The sequence below is a fragment of the Gallus gallus genome, chromosome 3, assembly GCF_016699485.2.
Source record: "Gallus gallus isolate bGalGal1 chromosome 3, bGalGal1.mat.broiler.GRCg7b, whole genome shotgun sequence".
In the NCBI taxonomy this organism is placed as follows: domain Eukaryota; kingdom Metazoa; phylum Chordata; class Aves; order Galliformes; family Phasianidae; genus Gallus; species Gallus gallus.
This window is the reverse complement of record NC_052534.1, coordinates 7868351-7887970: the sequence shown is the minus strand read 5'-3', so window position 1 is coordinate 7887970 and position 19620 is coordinate 7868351. Positions and strand designations below refer to the sequence as shown.

The 19620-nt window shown below is 45.8% G+C and overlaps 1 protein-coding gene and 1 long non-coding RNA gene across 5 annotated transcripts in view; one reads left to right on the top strand and one right to left on the bottom strand.

Annotated features, from left to right (window-relative positions):
- LOC112532054 overlaps positions 1-19620 on the bottom strand; it is a 33489-nt gene that overhangs the window by 10676 nt on the left and 3193 nt on the right. The window contains exons 2-4 of one of the 4 annotated variants that reach the window (XR_006938686.1): positions 16575-16654; positions 15930-16019; positions 7141-15222 (exon numbers count right to left, since the gene is read on the bottom strand). This is a non-coding gene — a long non-coding RNA (uncharacterized LOC112532054). Of the gene's footprint in view, positions 1-564; positions 15223-15929; positions 16655-19620 lie in introns of those variants that run through there. The other 3 variants (XR_006938684.1, XR_006938685.1, XR_005858166.2) reach the window with 3 other exon arrangements.
- Positions 6991-19620, top strand: part of STON1 (stonin 1) — a 37282-nt gene continuing 24652 nt past the window's right edge. The window contains exon 1 of the mRNA XM_046938368.1: positions 6991-7141. The gene's annotated coding sequence lies outside the window, so the exon portion shown is untranslated. The remainder of the gene's footprint in view (positions 7142-19620) is intronic.

The following is a 19620-nucleotide window of genomic DNA, read 5'->3' as shown; positions in this document are numbered from 1 at the left end:
CTTAGGGGAAAAAATATATGTATGAAGCAGTCGTACCCCCCACTCCCCAGATAAAATAGAACCGAATTTAGTGTTTCCGGAACTCTGTTTTGGAAACTCTCTGTTTTGCCTAAATATTTTTAGTAGTGGCATTTGGCTTTGCATCCTTCCCAGGTATATGTTTGCAAAAAAACAGCAAATTCCTCAGGCTCGGAGGAGGTACATCCTTGCCCTTTGAGCTGGCTCATCAACAAGGAGATAAACACAAGGTCTAGGGAAGAGATATCCCTCCCACCCTTCCCACTCCCCAGGACAGCTCCCACACTCCCATCCTTCTGCTGCTTTGTGAAACGCCCTGGAAAAACCAAACCCCTGTGAAGGGTGCAGGGAAACTCAGCCAGCAGATTGGCACAGCTCCTGCAGGGCAGGACAATCATTAAGGTTGGAAAAGACCACTAAGATTGTCATGCCCAGCTGCCAACCCATCCCCGCCGTGCCCACTGACCACGTCCCTCAGTGCCACATGTCCATGGTTCCCGAACCCAAGGACGGTGACTCCACCACCTCCCTGTGCCAATGCCTCACCGCTCTTCTGGAGAAGATTTTCCTAATATCCAACCTGCGAACAGCACCAGGCGTGGGCTTTTGCTCTCCCACACAGTGACAACTGGTGCTGCGCAGTGAGCACAGATTTGCCCACTCTCTCCCTACCCTGCTGCTTCTATTTCCATCAAAACCACATCTTTAGTTCCCTCGTGGCATATAAGGGACATTTCCGTGGTTCTTCCCCGAGAAGAGGAGAAGTCCTTTTATTTTGTCTTTGAAAAGTACATCTCTGTTCTGTCAACTGAATCCTCCCTCAGAGAAGATCCGAGCCTTGAAAGCAGGAGGAAGCATCCTGCTGCTGTGGGAAGTTGCACATGGATGGAAACCCATCACTTCTCCACAAAACGATGACACAAAATCCCGCGGAGCTGACCCTTGTGCTGACCCAGCTCATGGCCACCGAGCCTGCAGCTGCTATTCTGCTTTCTAAAAACAGGTTGTCCCACCACAAAAATTAAACCGGTTGACTCAAATAGCACCAAGGGAGTGGTGATGCTGCCGTAGCAGAGTTGCCACTGCATTGCTTTTGTGAATAACACGAAAATCACAATGTAAGGTTTGTCAGAGCTGTTTCTCTTGTGGCAGTGCCCACAGCTCAGCGTTGGAACACCACTCTCAGCCATAGGGCTTGGGTTTGGGCGGTGCTGTGCGGAGCCCAGCGTTGGGGTCAGTGATCCTTGCGGGTCCCTTTCAACCCAGGATGCTCTATGATTCATTGCCTGCCTTTGAATGCACAACAGCAGGCACGTGCAACACCAGATCGCTGCTTATAAGCGCAGCTGAAATATTTGGGCTTTTTCAGACTCAAACTTCTTTGCCTTTAGGATCCGTGGTGCTGCAGAGTGATGAGAAGCAGCTGCCTGTCCACAGCCTGTTGGGAGAATTGTAAATGAAATGCACCTCAGCACCTGCAGGGAGACAAATGCAATCCCACCAAACATGATCACAGTTGTCTAACAACTGAATACTGCACTGATTACACCAGATAAGAATTCACATTCAAATCGAAGCAAGGCAGCACAAATGCTATGAGATCACACAAAAGGCCCTGGATCCCATCTCTAGTTCCAACCAACAGCAGCTCCCAGGGACCCTGGAAGCCCCCACAAGCTGTGGCTTATGACTATCTGGAGTTGGGCATCTAGAAGTCTGACTGCCCACTGAAATGCCCAATTTACAGATAATTAGGACCAATAAAAGAAATAACGGGGAGAGGTAGTAATTTTTGGCTGCATTTGCTAGCTTTGAATGAGAGAGGAAAATCGTTTCCCCTCTTCCTCCTTCCCAAATGATAATAATAATAATAGTAAAAAAAAAAAAAACAATAGGAAGAGAAGTTTCTCTTTCCTTCACTTTTTGATAAAAATAACCCAGAGGAAATTAAAAAAAAAAAAAAAAAAAAAAAAAAAAGAAAGAAATAGCAAGGAGAACATTCCTGTCCCATGTTGAGATCAGGGAGGAGGATGCTGGATGCAGCTGAAGCTTCTGATGCTGTACCAAAGCTCCTGCCCCAAGGTGAACCTGGCAGATCTTCCTGGGCAGAGCTGGGCAGTGATGGAGCAGTGCTTGCCTTCCCCCCGTGCCAAGAGTATTCCTATCCCTTAAGACATCCCAGCTATGGAGGGGCTGCTGGGCCCCTGGGTGATGCATTTTTCTCCCCACATAACCTCTCCCTTGTCAAGCAAAGGGTTCTGCAATTACTCTCTGAGTAGTTTAAAAAATAATAATAAAAAAAGATTTGTTTTAATAACTTTCCTGCTTGTGCCTAGCAACAGTGGGCTGCTCCCACGAAGCTCCCACAAAGACATTTCAAGTATGCGTTTGGTTTCCAGGAGGGTGGCATCATATAAGAGGGGGAGTGCAAAGGATCCCATGGTTTCACCCCACTGCACAGTCAAGTGGGAGAGAGCTCCCACCCTACAGACCCAGCCCAGGGATGGGGATTCTGTGTTTGATGCACCCCCCAGCATCAGTGACAGCAGTTTGTATGGTGGCTGTGCTTTGCTTCAGTCAGGTCTACTTGTCCCACGCTGTCTTGCCCCCAGAGTGGTAGATGTGTGTCATTTTCCTTTCACAGGATGCTGCACAGCCTTATCTAAATATAAACAACCTGGGAATACACGGTGGGTTATTGTCTGGGTAAAAAAAAAAAAGAAAGAAAAAAGTAAAGCAAACAGATCTTAAATGTGTTTTCCCCTGCCGTTTCTGGGACAGCAACACATTTGGGATCAGACTCCCAAGTTCCCAAAAAATGTTACTCATCCATCAGCAAAAACATCCCTCAAAGCCTGGTGTGGAGGAGCCCAGGCATGCCTGGCTGTGAAGGCCAAGGTCTCCGAGCATTTGAGAAGACGCTGTAGGAGGAATGGAAACAAACAGCCACCAAGATAAATCTCACAGCCAGCAGCTGAGCTTGGCATCATTCCCTTGGGAAACGCGAGGAGCAATGGGCAGACATCTCAGCACATCCCTCAGTGCGCATTCCAGAGCTAAAACTGCCAATTGCCCAGGCTTTGCTGCAGCCTCCCCCAGGGCTGCAAAGCTCTGTTTCAGCCTCACAGTCCCAGCTCTTCCCCTGCACTGCAGTATCCATCGGCATGAGTCTGGAGCAGCCACAGCTAGGCCAAAGCCAATACCTCAGACAACAGCAGTGCTGGGAGCGGCTGATTTGAGCCCCAGCTCTAAGTCCTGACATGGGGAGAGAAATACTGGGCTGACAGGAATGCCATGGCTCAGGGAAAGGAGGATCACAGGATGTGTGAGATGCCCTGCTCCACATCATTGCCTTCCTCTTGGCCCACATCTCCCCATCCCTGGGGCCCGCAGCGGGAAGAGCAAAGCCTGGCTACAAGTATTACATCCCAGATGTCTTTCCCAACACCTTTGCGTTTTTCTTCACCACCATCTCCTTGCCAGGAAGCTTTGAGGCTTGTCAGGCCCAACGTGCTCTCTGTTTTACAGCCAAGCAGCGTGCAGTTAAACCAGGCCTGGTTCAGCCTCAGCCCCTCCTCACCACCATAAGTGCTGATGTAAGTGCAGCCAGTACTCAGTTTAGTCAATTAGCATCAATAATCACACGAACCATCACTACATTACCAACAGTTAATGACACCTGGTGAAATTCTTGCATAATAACCTTAGACAGAGAAGGTACTCGGCCCTGACAGTACTGCATGGCAATTGCAAAGAACTTTGGGTATTTATGACCCTTATTTAAAAAAGAATATTATCTCAAATGTATGTTTCCCCCAATTACTCTGCTCCAAAGAGTACTAAAAGCAGTACCCTGACTCAGCCTATCACATAAACATCCTGCTGCCCCCGAGCAGCCTGATACTGTCTTCCTCCCAGGATGAGGAGCTGAATAATAAGTGACAATCACAGCTCCTGCTGCAGGAAAACAGGAAGCTGGAGTTGTACAACCCCTCTAAACACTGTCCTACCTGCTCCACTCCTCAAACGCAACACAGACTTTTTCCTCTCCCCTTTCCTTTCCTGTGGTTCAGCAGCAGCACTGGATGCAAGTTCTGGAAGATACGGATACAGACCTAGTGCACCCCTGTCTGGTGGAAGCAAGGCAGAGAAACATCCCAAATCCACCCCACTGAGAGACACTCATACTTGAAGCTGCCAAAAATGGATGCTCTTGGCTATGACTCTTAAATTGCCAGAAGTCTGAAGGAGCTGCTGTTGTCAAAGAGCTCCAGCTCGAGGTGGTGAAGTGCTAAACCTTGTCCTGAGCTGCCCCATGCAATTAGGGCAGTCCCATGAGTGTGCATTGTGACCTGCAGTAAGTCTGTTCCCCCGATGGCCAAGTGCAAAAGACTCATCCCACTCCAAGTGATGCTCTGGGAGCAGGGCAGCTTGTTCTCCACTGGCTGCTGCCACGTTTCTGCAGTGTCTGGTCCAACTTCACACAGTTTGCTGCACTGAGATGAGCAAAATTTGGATGTTGTCTCCGAGTTTCCAAATGGTAGCCTTCCAAACAAGAAGCGGGAGAAAAAGAAGGCTTCCGATATGCTTTTCCTTTATCCCCAAGGTAAAAATATCCCTTGCTGAATACAGCAGTGTTTGTCATCACCTAGAAAAGCTCACTTTCCCACAAGCAGGCAGTGGGACCTGCCTTCCTCCGCTCACATATGCGTGCCATGAAGGCCGGCATCAGGAGGAGCAGTGCTTCGGGTAGGTCATGGTCACACAAAACAATGCTCTGCAAAATCCTGAAGTGTGGGAGGAATGTGAGAAGGCTCAGGACAAGGATGTTTATTGACATAGAAGAATATCTCCAAAGGGTTTGAGTCCTATGAGAAAAAAAGTGAGCCCAAGGCAACACAGCTTGAGCAATTGGTTGGGCTAAATCTGGAAATCCTTACTCAGGTGATCCTTTCGCTTGTTTGAAGTATCAGGAAACCTTTTTCTCACATCCATAGCAGTGAGAGTTTTCCTAGATAAGGATTTACAGGTGAAGCTTCAAATGAATTCCCTAATTCCCCTGTAACAGCTGTGCTTCATAGCGGGATGCACTTTCTGGTCTGGCTCAAACTCCAGTCTGAAAACGATGCTGCCCTCTACAACACGGGGCAGGAAGCCTTTCAGATTGAAGTCTTTTGGCCACCTCTAAGAGGTCTATGGAAGATGAGTGAGGAGAGCCCAGCTCTAAGTTTCAACCTGAGGTGTCAGCAGACATTTGAGAAAGGTTTCCAGAACCAAAACAAATGTCCAAAACAAACAGGAAAACGCCGGGGACGAAAAATCACTGTATTAAGCATACAAATAGCAGGCCCAAGTTAGAGAGAGAGAAAAGAGGCTCCTTTCTTCTCTCTGTCCCATACCTACCTTTACAGCAGCCTAGGTTGTATGCAAGAGGCATCTCTGCAGCTGCTGGAATAACACAAGATCAGTGCTGCTGTGAGTGCAGTCTGCTGCTGGTGAGGAGAAAGCCACCAAATGTCTTTTGTGCAGGCCTCTGAGTGGTGCTAGGACACGTACACCCACCCTTGGAGCTAGGAGTGAGCACACAGTTGCAGAATTGCATTTGTCTCCTGTGCTCCTCTTAGGAGATCCATGCTAGCAAACCTTTACAAGTGCTGCTTGCTCTTTGTGCATTCAGGAAGGTAGGGCACTTTCTCCAGACAGAGAACGTTGCTTTGCTTTTGCCTGGTGACTACATGCATGACAAGCCTGCTTAAAAATGAACTGCCTTTCTCTCAAGTGCTTTCGTTCACCAGGGCTGCAGCTGGGGCAGTCCCTGCCGAAACACCGTGGTTTAGTGCAGGAAGACAAGTGCAACTGCCAGCTGTTAGCTAAGAGAACACGTGTGGTCCCTTCTGCCCTTCTGTTTCTTAATCTTACTGCAAACCTTGCTGTTATATCTACCCATTGCACCAGGCGGAGCGCACACAACAGCTGATTTTAAATGCTCCTTTTCAGATGGAAACGAATTAAAAGACTGCCTTTCTTCTCTGGCCCTGCACACTGACTGCACAGCATCGGGCTGTACTGTGCTTCTGAGTTTTTGGGGACAGCTTGCGGGGACACCAGGCCTGATCTCCTGAGCAAGAGATATGGGGATCCCAGAGCTCCCTCTGTTGGGAAAACCTCAGCTCTGTTTTCCCAAAGAAGGCAAATGCACCCCCAGACTGCCGCAGCCCTTTTCCTATTCATCTTCATGGAATCATAGAACCACTTGAGTTGGAAGGGACTCTTGAAGGCCATCTGGTCCAACTCCCCTGCAATGAACAGAGACAACTACGGGCAGGTCAGAGCCCCATCCAGCCTCACCTTGGATGTCGTCTTCAACAGGTCAGGCTTCCTTGGGAAGGGGAGAAAGAGGAGGTACGCCTGTGTGCGTTCCCCTTTTAGGACCATGCTCTGCCCATTGTCTCCCATAGAGCAAGGAATGGGCACAAAATTTAAGCAGCTTCCAGCAAAAAGGGCACGGACCTGTCACCTGATTCTGGATGTGCCCCCACTGCCCCAGCTCCCACTTTAAAGCACCCACAAACATTGTGCATGGCAGGATGTGCAGCCCTACACTCAGCTGTACAACCCTTCTCCCGAGGTGTGCAGCTCCTTATAGCCAGTGCTGCCAACACTCCAAACAGCATTTCACCAAGCAGCCATGCTGACGGAGAATGACATATCTGTGGTTGCCTCCCCCCACCTGGCTCTGCATGGGGATGCCGGTGTGTGGCTCCTTTCCGATGGGGACTGCAGTGATGTGGCATGGGCAGTATGGCACTAATCAAGCACCGATTTAAAAAGCGGATTTATTCTTGTAAATGTAAAGCAGAAGGCAATGCTGTGTGTTCCCTGCCCCTTAACCAAACAGCTGCCCAAACAGTACTTTAACCCAGGCTCTGGGCGTGCTTTGCCTTAAATCAACACAGGAAGTTCCTGACACCCGTCCTCCATGTCTGCACCCGCTCGGTATTGGGGTCCCAGTAAAGCTCCACCATGCGCTTCCTTCTCCGCATCGTCATTGTAGTCTCCCTGGGCATCGCCACCCTCGTGACCTGGAGGCTGCTCCTCTGGACCCCCATGTCTGGCCAAGGAGGTAATGCACACAGCGAGGCCGAGCTGCTCCAAGCCACAGGACCAGCTCTCACCACTGGGGTCCTGTGGCTTTATGTCCCCAGAGGGGGTCTTTATCTCAGGGCTGAGGGGAACAAGGCGTCGGGCTCATGGAAGTAACTGAAGAAAGCTGTGCTATGGGGGAATGGGAGGGAACGAGGCTCTGCTCCTGGGGGGAAGCTGGAGGGGGCTGGGTGAACTGGACAACGTGTCTGCTGCTTGCATAATGCACGCCCCCCTCCAGTCCCTGCCAATCCTGGGCAAAGCCATGGCTGTATTTTGCAAGTGTTTTAGGTCTGGGTGCATGGAAGCTGATCTCAAGGGAGCTTCAAGCATTGCTGCATTCTTTTCCTGGAGTCCGTTTTCCATAGTTTTGAAAAGGGCTTATCTTCCCTGTCCGAAAACATCCCCAAACCAGAGGGAAATATTTAACTTCCCAAGGACCCGGGAGAAACCATCAAAATAATGCTCCCCACAGGGCTGCCAAATGCCTGCACCAGGCAGCTGTGCTGGTACTAAACATACATCGCAAGGAACACATTCATCTCTGCCTTGATGTGAGCCTTAAGCCTGCAACGGCCTCATCACATTGACAATAAGAAGATAAAAAGTAAGGAGCAAAGCTGAAATTTGACAAACTCAAAGCAACTGTCAACTGTCCTCTTATTTGCTTTTGCTCTTCATGTATGCTTTTAGCTTTTTATTTGCTTTTTCCTTTTCATCTTCAGGAAAAAGAACTTTATATGCCAAAGTGATGCAAGAAACTAAGCCACGTGGATTCCTAAATCACCTCTAGCTACAGAGAATGATCTCCTATTTTGGTATATGCTTAATAGCCAATGTTTAACTCTTAACAGATCCAAAGGGGCTCGTATTTATATTTACAAATGAATTCAGCTCTCCTTGGTCTCTCTGAATACTTCTGATTCTACTTGCTCTTTGGCAAGCTCATCTCTGCTGGAAGAGAGGAGTTAAAAACAAAAATACAGATTCAGCAGAGAACCAGATCTGTAGCACAAAGCTACTGCTTCCATCACCACTCAAAACCTGTAGCTTGGGAAAAGCAAGGTCTGGGCATCCATGAGCTCTCATAGTCATAGGGAGCTGCTCAGAGAGCTCAGGAACAGAAACCACCATCCCTTCTAACCCCATGAAATAACAGCACTAACTGGAAGAGAGCCTGCCCAAGCATCTGGGGTGCTGGCTCAGGGTCACAGCAAGGCTTCCCTCAGCTCCTGTGTTTGTATGGTGTTCCCCAGGTGACCTGGCCCCCAAAGCAGAGGAGGATTTCACTCTGACGCTGGACACCTTCCTCCACGTTCAGCAGCTCAGGAAGAAAGGCCTGAGAGCTTTCTGCAGCCAGTCAGGCAAAGCCACCATGCTCCAGACAAGCCGGGAGGAGAGAGCTCATCTGCTCTCCAGGGTGAAGATGAGCACCAAGCTGAACTTCCTCTACTGCCAGGTGCCAGCAACAGGGGTGGAGGGATGGCAGCAGCTGCTGGAAGAGCTGGAAGAGAAAGAAAACGGGACGCTCCCAGCACCGCTTCCCTACCCTCAGCAGCACTCTCTGCAGACAGAGCTGGGCAAGCTCAACCTGAGCACGATAGAGGCTGTGATGGGGTCCTACACCAAAGTGCTCTTTGTCAGGGACCCCTTCCAGAGGCTGATCGCTGCTTACCTGCAAAGCATGCACAGCAGCTCTTCCTTCAGCAGTTTTGTCCAGGAAGCTTTAGACATGGGACTGCAAAACGCCAGCACGGTCTGGAAACCTCTTGTCAGCCTGTGCCTGCCCTGCCTCATTCAGTACGACTACGTGCTGATGTTTGGCTTCCTGAGGCAGGAGCTGGGCCATCTGCTGCAGCACGCCAGGCTGAAGGCCAACATCCATCTCCCCGAGCTCACAGACCACCACGTGCTGTGGACTTAGAGCTGGCTGTCCAAGCAGCTGCTCAGCGAGCTGTCCCTCCAGCAGAAGCAGCAGTTGGCTCATTTCTACCGCTGGGACCTTTCTGCTTTCCCATTTGCTCACAGCTTGCTGTCAGACCATCGCAGCACCACAGAGAGCTGGTAGGAATGCTCCATCTGGAGGGACCGTTTCAGAGAGCATTAATTCAAGTGCTGTGAATTAGATGAGCTCTTGAAGACCCTTGCTCCATGCTGTGTGCTTGTCCATGCCACAGCTCCAACTGACAGGGGAGAGAATTGAGATTGACCACTGCCATAGACAAGGTATCGAGGCCCTGTACACTGCTGAGTTGCATTACAAAATGCAGGACCAAGCACTGGAGAAACACATGGCTTCAGGATGGCACTGAAGTTTAGAAAACTGCACATCCATGGTGGTGGATTGAATAGCTTCCAGCAAACCCAGCATTTGGGGGCATCCTCATGGGCGCTGAATGCACTCCCTATTTGTACTCTGGGCACTCTCTTCCTTTTGGGCCAAGAGCATTGGCAATGGCTTCTCAGTGACAAGCCTGCTCACACAGATGAAACAACCTCCCAAAGCAGCACACCCAGCACCTGCCTACTCCACACAAGCCAGTGAGATGGCACTGTGTGTCAGACCTCCTAGCAAATGGCTGATGGTGTTCCCAACCCTTCTGTGCTCTGAGAAGGCCAGGCCTGCCCCAGCATTCTGTCACAGTGCCGGGCAGCCCCGAGCAGCCAGTTGTCCTCTTCAGCCTCAGTCACTGAGCTGGTCCACCCTCACCAGCCACCAAAGGTCCTTTCACCCTTCCACGGTTCCCAAACATATACAGTTCTGCTGAAAGTAAGGGAGTTAAGTGTTGCCTTGAAAAGGTAGCAAGGCCATAACGTTAAAGTGGGAGACTGACCCTAGGGAGCACCCAGAGCCAACCCATCCCCCAGCTTTGCCCTCGTCCTCTCCTTCACCCAGGCTGGTATAAATCACCTCAGGAACAACAATCAGTAACATTTCATTCCTCCCAGGTCCTTTCTCTGATGTCCTCTGCTGTTTAAAAGATGAGGGAAAGACATGAAGGAAATAGGCTGAATGTGTCAAATGAATCAGTATCTTGTTGGAAACCTTAGCATCTCTAGTTTTCATCGTTAATCAGAGAAGACAAGATCAGCACATCAACTAAAATTCCATCAAGTCCCTGGCATAGCCCTAGGATTGCTGTAGACAAAGTAATCCTCTTTAATTTAGGATAAATCAGCTACTGGTCACATTTTAAGATCTCCCTCTGAACCACTGCCGTTACATATGTAAGACCTTCATCACGGTTAGCTAACATCAGAATTCCTCCTCATCTCCCTCTTTGTAGCAGTGTGTGCTGAGGGGTCAGAGTAGGGCCCAACCCTCTCATGCCTTCTTGCATCTCCACTTGAGGACTGTTTGTCCAGGTTCAGTGCTTTTAAGTCCTTCCTGGACTAAGAATAGGAGATAAGGTGATAATTCTCTCCCACGTTTTGTTTGTTTGTTTGTAAAAACAACCCCAATACAATAACCATGCCATTTCATACTGTCTTGCAATGAGTGTCTTCCATCCTTGCAGCAACTCTAAATGAAACCTGTAGGATTTTCAGTTACATCTAGATAACGTTATCTTCCTCTTACTCTTCATGTGAATCTACAACATAGCTATAATCTGGCAGCAATCTTCTCTCTTAGAGGAAACACGGATTGAGAAATTAAATGTGAAAATTCTATCAATCACAGTAGTTGAGCCACCTGAACATGGATTGTTTTCTTCCATTATAGTCCTACTGCCTTGCAGTCCCTCTGTTATAAGCCTAGTTTCACAGGGATAGTTTGCTCCTCAGGCTTTCCTTTCACACATGCAAAGACTATGGCTTAAAGATCACTGGCTCCTGCTGTTGTAAAGGGGAGAAAAAAGTTGCAGTAAGCAACAGCGGGAACAAATGAGGGTTCTGACTTGGGTTCAGATGTTCCCTTTGAGACAGCTGACTCTGCAGCACTGAAGATCTGTTGTGAGTGACTGCTGTATGAGCTCAGATGTCTGTGTCTCATGGCATCGGGTTGGACGCTGTGCCTGGCTCTAGCTGAAGGTCAGATGGTAAGAATCACACAGAGGACATACAGAATCCTGCTGAGATGTCTCCAAACGTGGGGATTCTGTACATCCCAGACTCTCAAGTATACAAGTTCCCTTCAGGTGAGCAGCACGGATCCTTCACAATGAAGAGCCCAAGGCCTTGGACAAATGCTCTTATCCATAAAAATATCCAAACAAGGTTATATTCATTATGCATGTTTGTTCTTTTCTGCACAAGAACAAACAAACAGTGATGACTTCAGAGTTCTCAGTCCTCCATTCCTGGCTAAATCCTTACTTTTCATCTCTAAACCCTTCACCTTTCTGTTGAGCACAGCTTGGCACCTTTGTACTACTCCTGCGTTCACAGTGTGGTGTAACTGTATTTTGCTGGTAGATGAAGCAGTTTACCCATACAGACAAATGCATGTGCTGTTAAGTGCATGACATGAATCTGTTGATAAAGCAAGATAAAACTATCGATAAAGCAGCTGCGAGGAGCATGTAGACACAGCCCTATATGAGGAAGCTCTGTACTCTGTGCCCACAGAGATGGATATTTGACTGACTGCTCTGAGGACTCTCCACAAGCATTCCTTAACCCAGCTCCATGTTCTCACAGCTTTATAAACTCCTTTTCTCTTTTTCCCACCAGATCTTGTGCAGCAATTCATAGAAGGACACAAGAAATTGCTGTCTCATTGGTGGGCTCCATATAACCCATACCTTGAGTCCCAGCCCCAATCTGACAGGCTGAGAAGACAAACGCTCCCTTTCCCTTTGGCCACTACTAAGAAAACATCTCTTTCAGAAAACGCCACTTTCAAAGAAGTCTCATTTCAGTGATAGCAGAGCTCTGCACCTCGTGTGAGGGAATTAAATCCTGCGGCAGCATCACTGGAGTTGCATTATACTGACACCTAGAGTTAGCAGAGGACCAGTACTGCGTTGGCTAGGCAAGGACGTGCAGATGTCTAATGATACACCTCAGTACATCAGACATCCCTGCGTTTATTACTCTTATTTGCAGAACAAGGTCTTTGTGATTGTTATTGCACAAAATACATAAGTTCTTTGCACTGTTTTCCTCTGGATTCACAACCCCGTGCCTGTTGCACAGTTAACTGTGGGTCAAACTGGTTTTCATAGCCATCCTAAAATGTCTCACTGGGTACCCAGTTAAAATTTGCAAATGCACAAGCTAAAGAGGATTAATGGTTCATTTAGAAAAGCCTGAGAGCAGTGTGATCTCTAACATGGTGAAATTAGTGATACAGCTTCACATACCTGTCCTATATCCATGTCTGGATCCAGACTGGTGCCAGCATCCATAACAATGCATGAATGAGGGACAGAGATAAAGAATAAATCAGCACAGCTGGTGAAACCGGTGCACTGTGCTTTCATATAAGGAGGAGTAATATCTCAAATCACCACTACCCACACTTAAGCCAGTGCTCAACAACTTATGTCAAGCCCAATTGTTCCTGCTACCTTTGAAACTGAGTTCATCCCTAATGTAAAACAGAATAACTCACTGCAGTTTCCCCTGAAGATCGGCTGGAACCAGCACAGACTGAGTCCAAACCGCCAGGGGCAATGCTCTGTACCTGAGCATAACCCATTAGGGCATAAGGCCAGATTCTAATGAATTGTCTTACTTCTTCATCCTTTCTAAAAGATTCCAGTGCTATTTTTACTTAATTCTGACACATTGCTGTTCCTTTCTGCTAACACGGTGCTGCTCTCTCTCCCATAAGCAAATCCCATAATTAGGCAATGGACAGAAGGTCACACTGGACCAATGATAGAGCTAGGGGCAGGCTGACATCCAGTGCTGACTCCCTGTGAATGTTTCCTTTACCCAAACAGAGGGCCATTTCCCTGCTGGCCCCCTTATCTTGTGGTCACCTGTCAGGCAATCCATCCCAACCTCAGAGCAAGCAGCACCGTAACTGAAGTAGCAGAATGGCTTCCCTTTGTTAGTTTGAATAGCCAAGGTCAGGAATTCCAGGCAGGGAAAAACAACAAAATCAGATTGCTCTCCACAAACAGTCAAAAGAAATACCACCACATCGCAACTTATCAAAATCTTAATGCTCTTATGTTTCATCCCCTCCATCAAGCCCGTGCAGAAATGAAAAGCATGAAGCGCTATAAATAGCAATCTGATAAAACTGCCCTATATTCCCAAACCCAATCAAAACTATTTCAGTCATCTTTATTTTCCAGTGAATCTCAGGGCTGATGGTGACTATTATGGACTCATTCCTACAAATCCAGAAGCAAATCCTTTGCTTTTTTGAATGCAGTTAAATATTTCTTGGAGGTCGTGTAATGTTTCTAGGTAGGAAAGCACACATAACCCTGTATTAGAGTGACAACAAAGGGACTGGGGCTATAAGTCCTCCCAGAATCTCCCTGGATGCAGTCAATGCAGCAACTGAATGAGAACTGCCCCTGCAGTATGAATACTCACTCATCTATAAAACCCAACCCCACTGCTGACAGGCTAACACAGGTCTCATAGGAAGTTTTAATCTGGCAAAGTGAATAAGAATTTGAAAACAATTAGACTTCTTCCTGCCCAGGACCGGACCTATCTGCAGACATATAGGTAACCACTCCAGACTTATTTGGTAAAGTTTATCATAGGCAGGCCCCAGGATCAGTCATAACTGAGGCTTTGGGGATGAATCCTTGCAAGCTTTGTCTGTTTCACCTGCTCTCTTGCCTCAAACCTCTGCTAATGAGATGCAGAAAGATATCTGCATTCAGGGGGTGCCAGTGAGAACAGTCTGACAATGCTCATTTGTCTGGTGACAGAGACAGATAACTTACCTGGTAGTCCCAGGATCCCTTAGGATTGGACAATTTCATCAGCTCAAGTCTTTTTAAGACAGTCTGACATGTGTTCTAAAAACAAATAGAGAAAAGCAACATTGCAAGGCTTGAAAAGACAGCAAATAGTATTAAGAACGCTTAAAAGCCTCAAAGAAAATTCTGTTTAAGTCAATATTTCCTTTAGAACTTTGGCACATATATAAAGGAACAAAGTGCACTAGCAGATGGCTTGCTGAGTAGGAGAAATCTAAACTGAAAAGAACTTTAAAACAGATAATGCTGATAGAAAAAAAGAATCCCAGGTACAGCATAGAATTTCCCAGACCTTTTCACAGAATACCTTAAATCCACTTGTTTGTACAGTCACTTCACCAGATAGCAGTGGGTCACCCTAGCATGTGTAGCAAGGTGAGCCCATAGCACTGAACAAAATCCTTGCTAAAATTCAGTCTACTCAATCAAGCTGTGCAGAAAATAAAACCAGCCTGAAATACTTCCATTTTTTACTTTTGAAGTTATCCTTCCCCTTTGCTTCAAACCTGAGAATGAGCAGAACGAAATTCTCCTTTTCAATGGAAATGTCACATGCCCTAGAAATAGATGCCTTGGTAACTCCACCCTATGTCAGAGACAACCAAGATGATGCCATTGCTACAGAAAGATATTTGCTTTAAGTGTATGGCACTTAGAGGTCTTTGGCTCCATGGCATAGGCCACAAACCACCTGCAAGTAACAAGATATTGTGCTGCAAGTTTAAGATCTTGTCAACTACTAAGAAGATAGCCAGCCATTTAAATAGATAATTTGTTCTGTTCATTCTGAACAATCACAAAGATTCAATTTTAAGACTACAAAAAGATTGAATGAGAAAGAAAAAATATTAGGACAAAATACGGCCATTTGTTATCAAACACCCCCTGATAGTTATAGCAGTTGTGAGATACCCTTTGCCTGCAAAGCCCCTTTTAAAGTTGTTTTCCTTCAGCAATAGATAAATACACAGCAAGTTCTCATCTTCTTGAGCCCCAGCTTATGATCCAATAGCCTTAATAACCTTGGTGTCAGTACATGGATGGTCATTCCATTGATGTCCACGCTGACAGATCCAGCTGTTGGGGAGGTATTTGGGATAGTGTTCATGCCGGTCTAACTGATATAACTGTTAGAGGTGGAGATTCTCAGCAACCTGTTAGCAACCTGCAGAGCAAAGAAAAACAATTGGCAAGTGGCTCTTCCTATAGAGGAGTGTGATCATTCACTGCCTACATTGCCAGGGTTCACATAGCGAATTCCACCCTCTTCCAGTGGAAAGTTTCACTTTCCTTGGAGACTCAGTTGACCTTGTGTCTATATGGGGCAAACTTAGCAATTTTCTGGCTAGTTCTCAAGCACTACGTGAATACATGTGCACACTTTTGCCAAAACAACAGGCATTCACTTCATTATCGTGAGACCAAGTTCTCTCAATTACAAGAGTATCAGAGGATTAAAAGCCCCATTAGATTTCCCTTTTATTTCCATGAAAAAGCATGGTTGTTCTTAGGCCTTTTTACCTATTAAGACATTAAAGCATGCAGATAAATGCAATGGGACAAATATACTCAAATGTACAAACAAACTGTACTTTCATGGGATGACAGTAGATTGCTGTAAGGTTAGATTGTAACCACAGCCTGCATTATCTACATACAAGTAAAGATGAGAATTCTAATTCTCCTACTCAGATGCAGTAGTACTTTGGAAACCCAGTACTGCTGTTGAAACAGTGAGGAGGAATTAATTACGATCTGTTACCCTAGATGTGCACCCAGCAGCAGTGTCAAGCTGCTTGAGGCAATGCTACAGATTGAGTGTAATTTGCCTTAAAAGATGCCTCATTTGGAAAAGTCCGAGCTCATTACTACCTGGATCATTTTGGTGTGAAGTCCTTGACCCATCTCAGTCTCACCACATGTTAAGTGACACAGAGCCATCTATATGCACATGAACCAGAGCTGCAGCGTATAAAAGGGAATATTAATCCAATTAATCATAAACAAACTAGTGAAGTGCCTAGCACATCTCGCTTACAAATTACAGAGAATGAATGTTCTTTGGTGCACCTAGTGGCTCTAGCCAGTAGTGTACGAGTGAGGTGAATATGGTTCAGTGTCTGCAACTCAATAGAAGCTGACTTGGCAAACCTCAGCCAATATTTTCAGCTGAGAATGTAGGTGAAGTAACCCAAATATGCCTCTGAAACAGAGGTGCACTATTCCCCTGAACTTGCCAATGCCACTGACGCTCCATCAAGACGCTCCATCAAGTTTTAACCATCAGGTTAAAACACAGGAACAAAGATGGCCATTTTTCAATATCACAGTATTTCCACTACTGCTGAAGAGGGAATACACAGGGAAATACAAACAGTGAAAACTTAACTGCATTGTGCTTGGGTTTTTTTTTGTTTGTTTGTTTGGTTGGTTTTGGTTGTTTTTCTGGACAAAGAGAGGAAAGTCAGAGAGGCAGCAATAAATCTAACACCTCCACTGAAAAGATGATTTACCTACCTGGTTCAGAAATGGGACAGTGGGGCTGGTGCCAAATTTGGTAGGAATAATACACATCCTTCTTTTTCAAGTAATTCTGCCTGCAAGGAAAAAACATTTGAGTGCTCATAAAGCTTTCATTGCAACTCAGTGCCATGCTTCCCTCTGACAGATTGGGTATCAAAGCAGAAGTGAGATACGTGAATGCAGTACAGACTGAGTGCAATATAGACTACGTTAATCACTAATTTTTATAAAAGAATGGTTTTGTTTATGAGTGTCTGCAAGAACAAATCTGAATTGAAGATGCCCCCCAAGGCATTAGAGAAGCAATTGCCTGGCTATTAGATACTCAATTGTGAATATAAGTCAACTCCGAAAGATGTTAAAGAGATGGAAAGCCTACACGAATTGCCCTGATAGACATATAAAAATTCAAGCAAAGACCCCTCTCCTCTGCTACATTTCCCTTATAAAAGAACATTATTCTAGGCCTGATTCCTGCCTTACCTACAATACCAGGCCTCTGAGAGAGGTTTCTTCACACAGTGGGCCTGAAGGAATTCATCTAAAAGAAATTTTTGGAAGTTGTTTTGCAAATATATGGACTAACTTTGCATCACTCAAGCTGCTAAGACAACTGCAGAAGTCAGAAATCCAATTAGTTTCTTCCCGATGTGATAGCTAGAGCTTGTCAAACACTCATCCTGACATTGTGATGGAGTAAACCCCTCCAATATTTGGTTAAAATGAATCAGGTCTTCGTTATAAAGATTGAGTTGCTGTACCTTCCCAAAGAGACATATAAAGAACATGCCAAATGTAATGTTGCAGACCAGGTCCTTTTAAAAGATGACACCAAAAGCACATTGGTTCCTTCTCTTTACTCGTCTGCTCAGTCTGCAGAGCAGTAGAATTCGCAGGTATAAATCCATCTGTGGGAAAATGGGACATTTGACATGAAGGCCAGGAACTTCCAAGAGATTGTTAGCAATAAGATTAAGTTGCCCAGTGCCTTTGGGCTTCTTCTGAATACCCAGTTGTAAGACAGGCGTTACACAATTGAAGCTACTGAGAGAATTTAAGGAAGCAGAAGATAATCCATGTTACAATGGGACAGTCACAGAACAAGTTGGAGATTCTGCTAAGGGTTGAGCAAAAATGACACGAGAGTTCTTACGCTCCATAATTTTCTAGAATTTTGTTCAGTTCTCAGAGCACGTTCAAGGGCAGGATTGATCTGAAATGGATCAGTGGATCGGCACCTCCTCCTCAGATGGCAGGCCAAACTTCTGAGCAAGGTCACTCATCCAGCACTCAATCATCACTCCCTGGCGACCTCCAAAGCCACAGAAGGCTGTGCTGGATGGCAAGTTGGTCTTTCAGACAAAGCCCAGGTTGCTGACATTGAGGATGTGGTAGGAATTATCCAGGTAAAACAGGGCTCTATCCATGGAGGTGTACACATTTTACATGAATTACATGGCTGGCTTCCAACTAACTGGAAAAGCCAGCCTGGAAAGGCCTGAAGCTAATTTACAACAAGAGCCACTTTCTATATAATCTATCTTCTAGTAAATTAAGAATTAGAGAAGATTTTTATTTATACGTATCAATCACTTGATTACCTACATGGGAGAGGCATTAATGGATACAGAAAGCAATCTTCAATCTAGATATCTTCCCTCATACCATCTTTATTATTATATTGGAGTCCCCACTCACTTAGCAGGTATTCTGCATCATTTTTGCCCACCTCTGTCAGTGCATTGAACAGCATTCATTATAGGGATCCATGCTGGTGCTAGTATCACTGGATACAACATGTCCTTTAACCTCTTCTCAATACCTTAAGGAAAAGTAAGACTCCTTCAGTTACGTATAGGAGACAGAGAGCTTAAGTCAACTGTTCCCCAAGGAAGTGGCAGCTGACCTACCAGTAAGTCAGTTCACTGACCATCTAACAGATGGGTAATGTACAGTCAAAGATACCAAACTAAAATCTGTTTCCCAGTAATACAGGAGTTTTCATAGGAGATTCTAAATATGTTTTTTCTAAGGCTATTTAGTACTTGTGTGACCTGGCTATTGGTATACATATTCCTTCAGGAAAGAATTAACATAATGAGCAAGACAAAGCTGAGGGATTGTCTCCTGTGTCAATTGTTCAGAATAAGAGAATTATTCCATATGTCTTAACTCTCTCACTGCTCATGCTTGAAGAAGTATACATTCAGGGGGAAAGCATGCCAGATTTCAAGGCATAAGGGTTTACTTACCTTCTTGTCTCGGCCATCTCAGTCTGTACTCTGAAAGTGACAACTTACGTTCTGGAAGAAACATACATTAAAAAAAATCACATAAAGCAACACCTGGCACATCAAGAACCTAGATCTGTCCCTATTTTGTTTCACACTGTCAGATTGCAAAGGATGCAGGATTTTCTTCTGGAAGGGATCGTACTTGGATATCATAAAAGTGCAAGCAACACATCCACCTTCCCCACAGCCCAGTTTGGTTCCACGTAGAACCATGGAGAATACAGGAATCAAGGAAAACATGAAGAATGCTGGCAGAAGCCTGCTCAAACAGTTGTCAATCAAGTCTTCACAAAAATTTCTTTCTGGAAACCAAGCACTCATTTTTCCTGCTCAATAAAGTAATTTAATACAGGCAAAGTCTAAAATGCTGACACATGATCTTTGAGATCAACATCCCAGAACCTTTTAAGGACTCCTGATTATCTTCTCCGACAATATCTGCATTCAGTATTAGCAAGCTTAGGCAAAGGTCTAGCAGTGAGAAGCACACACAGGCAGAAGAGACAGGCCATATATTTATACATGACAAAGCTGTGCCCCCAAGCATACATCCACAAATCATCCTAACCTTGCCTATAATAAGCACAACACAAGATAATCAAATTATTGGCTACCAGTAACATCCAAATTGCTGGATGACACAGCAAGCAGCTCAAGTGTTTTGGGCAGAAAGTTCTTTACACATATTGGCCTTCTTTTGGCCAGTTGGCTCAGAAGAAGTTCATAGATTCCTCTGCAGTAGCTTG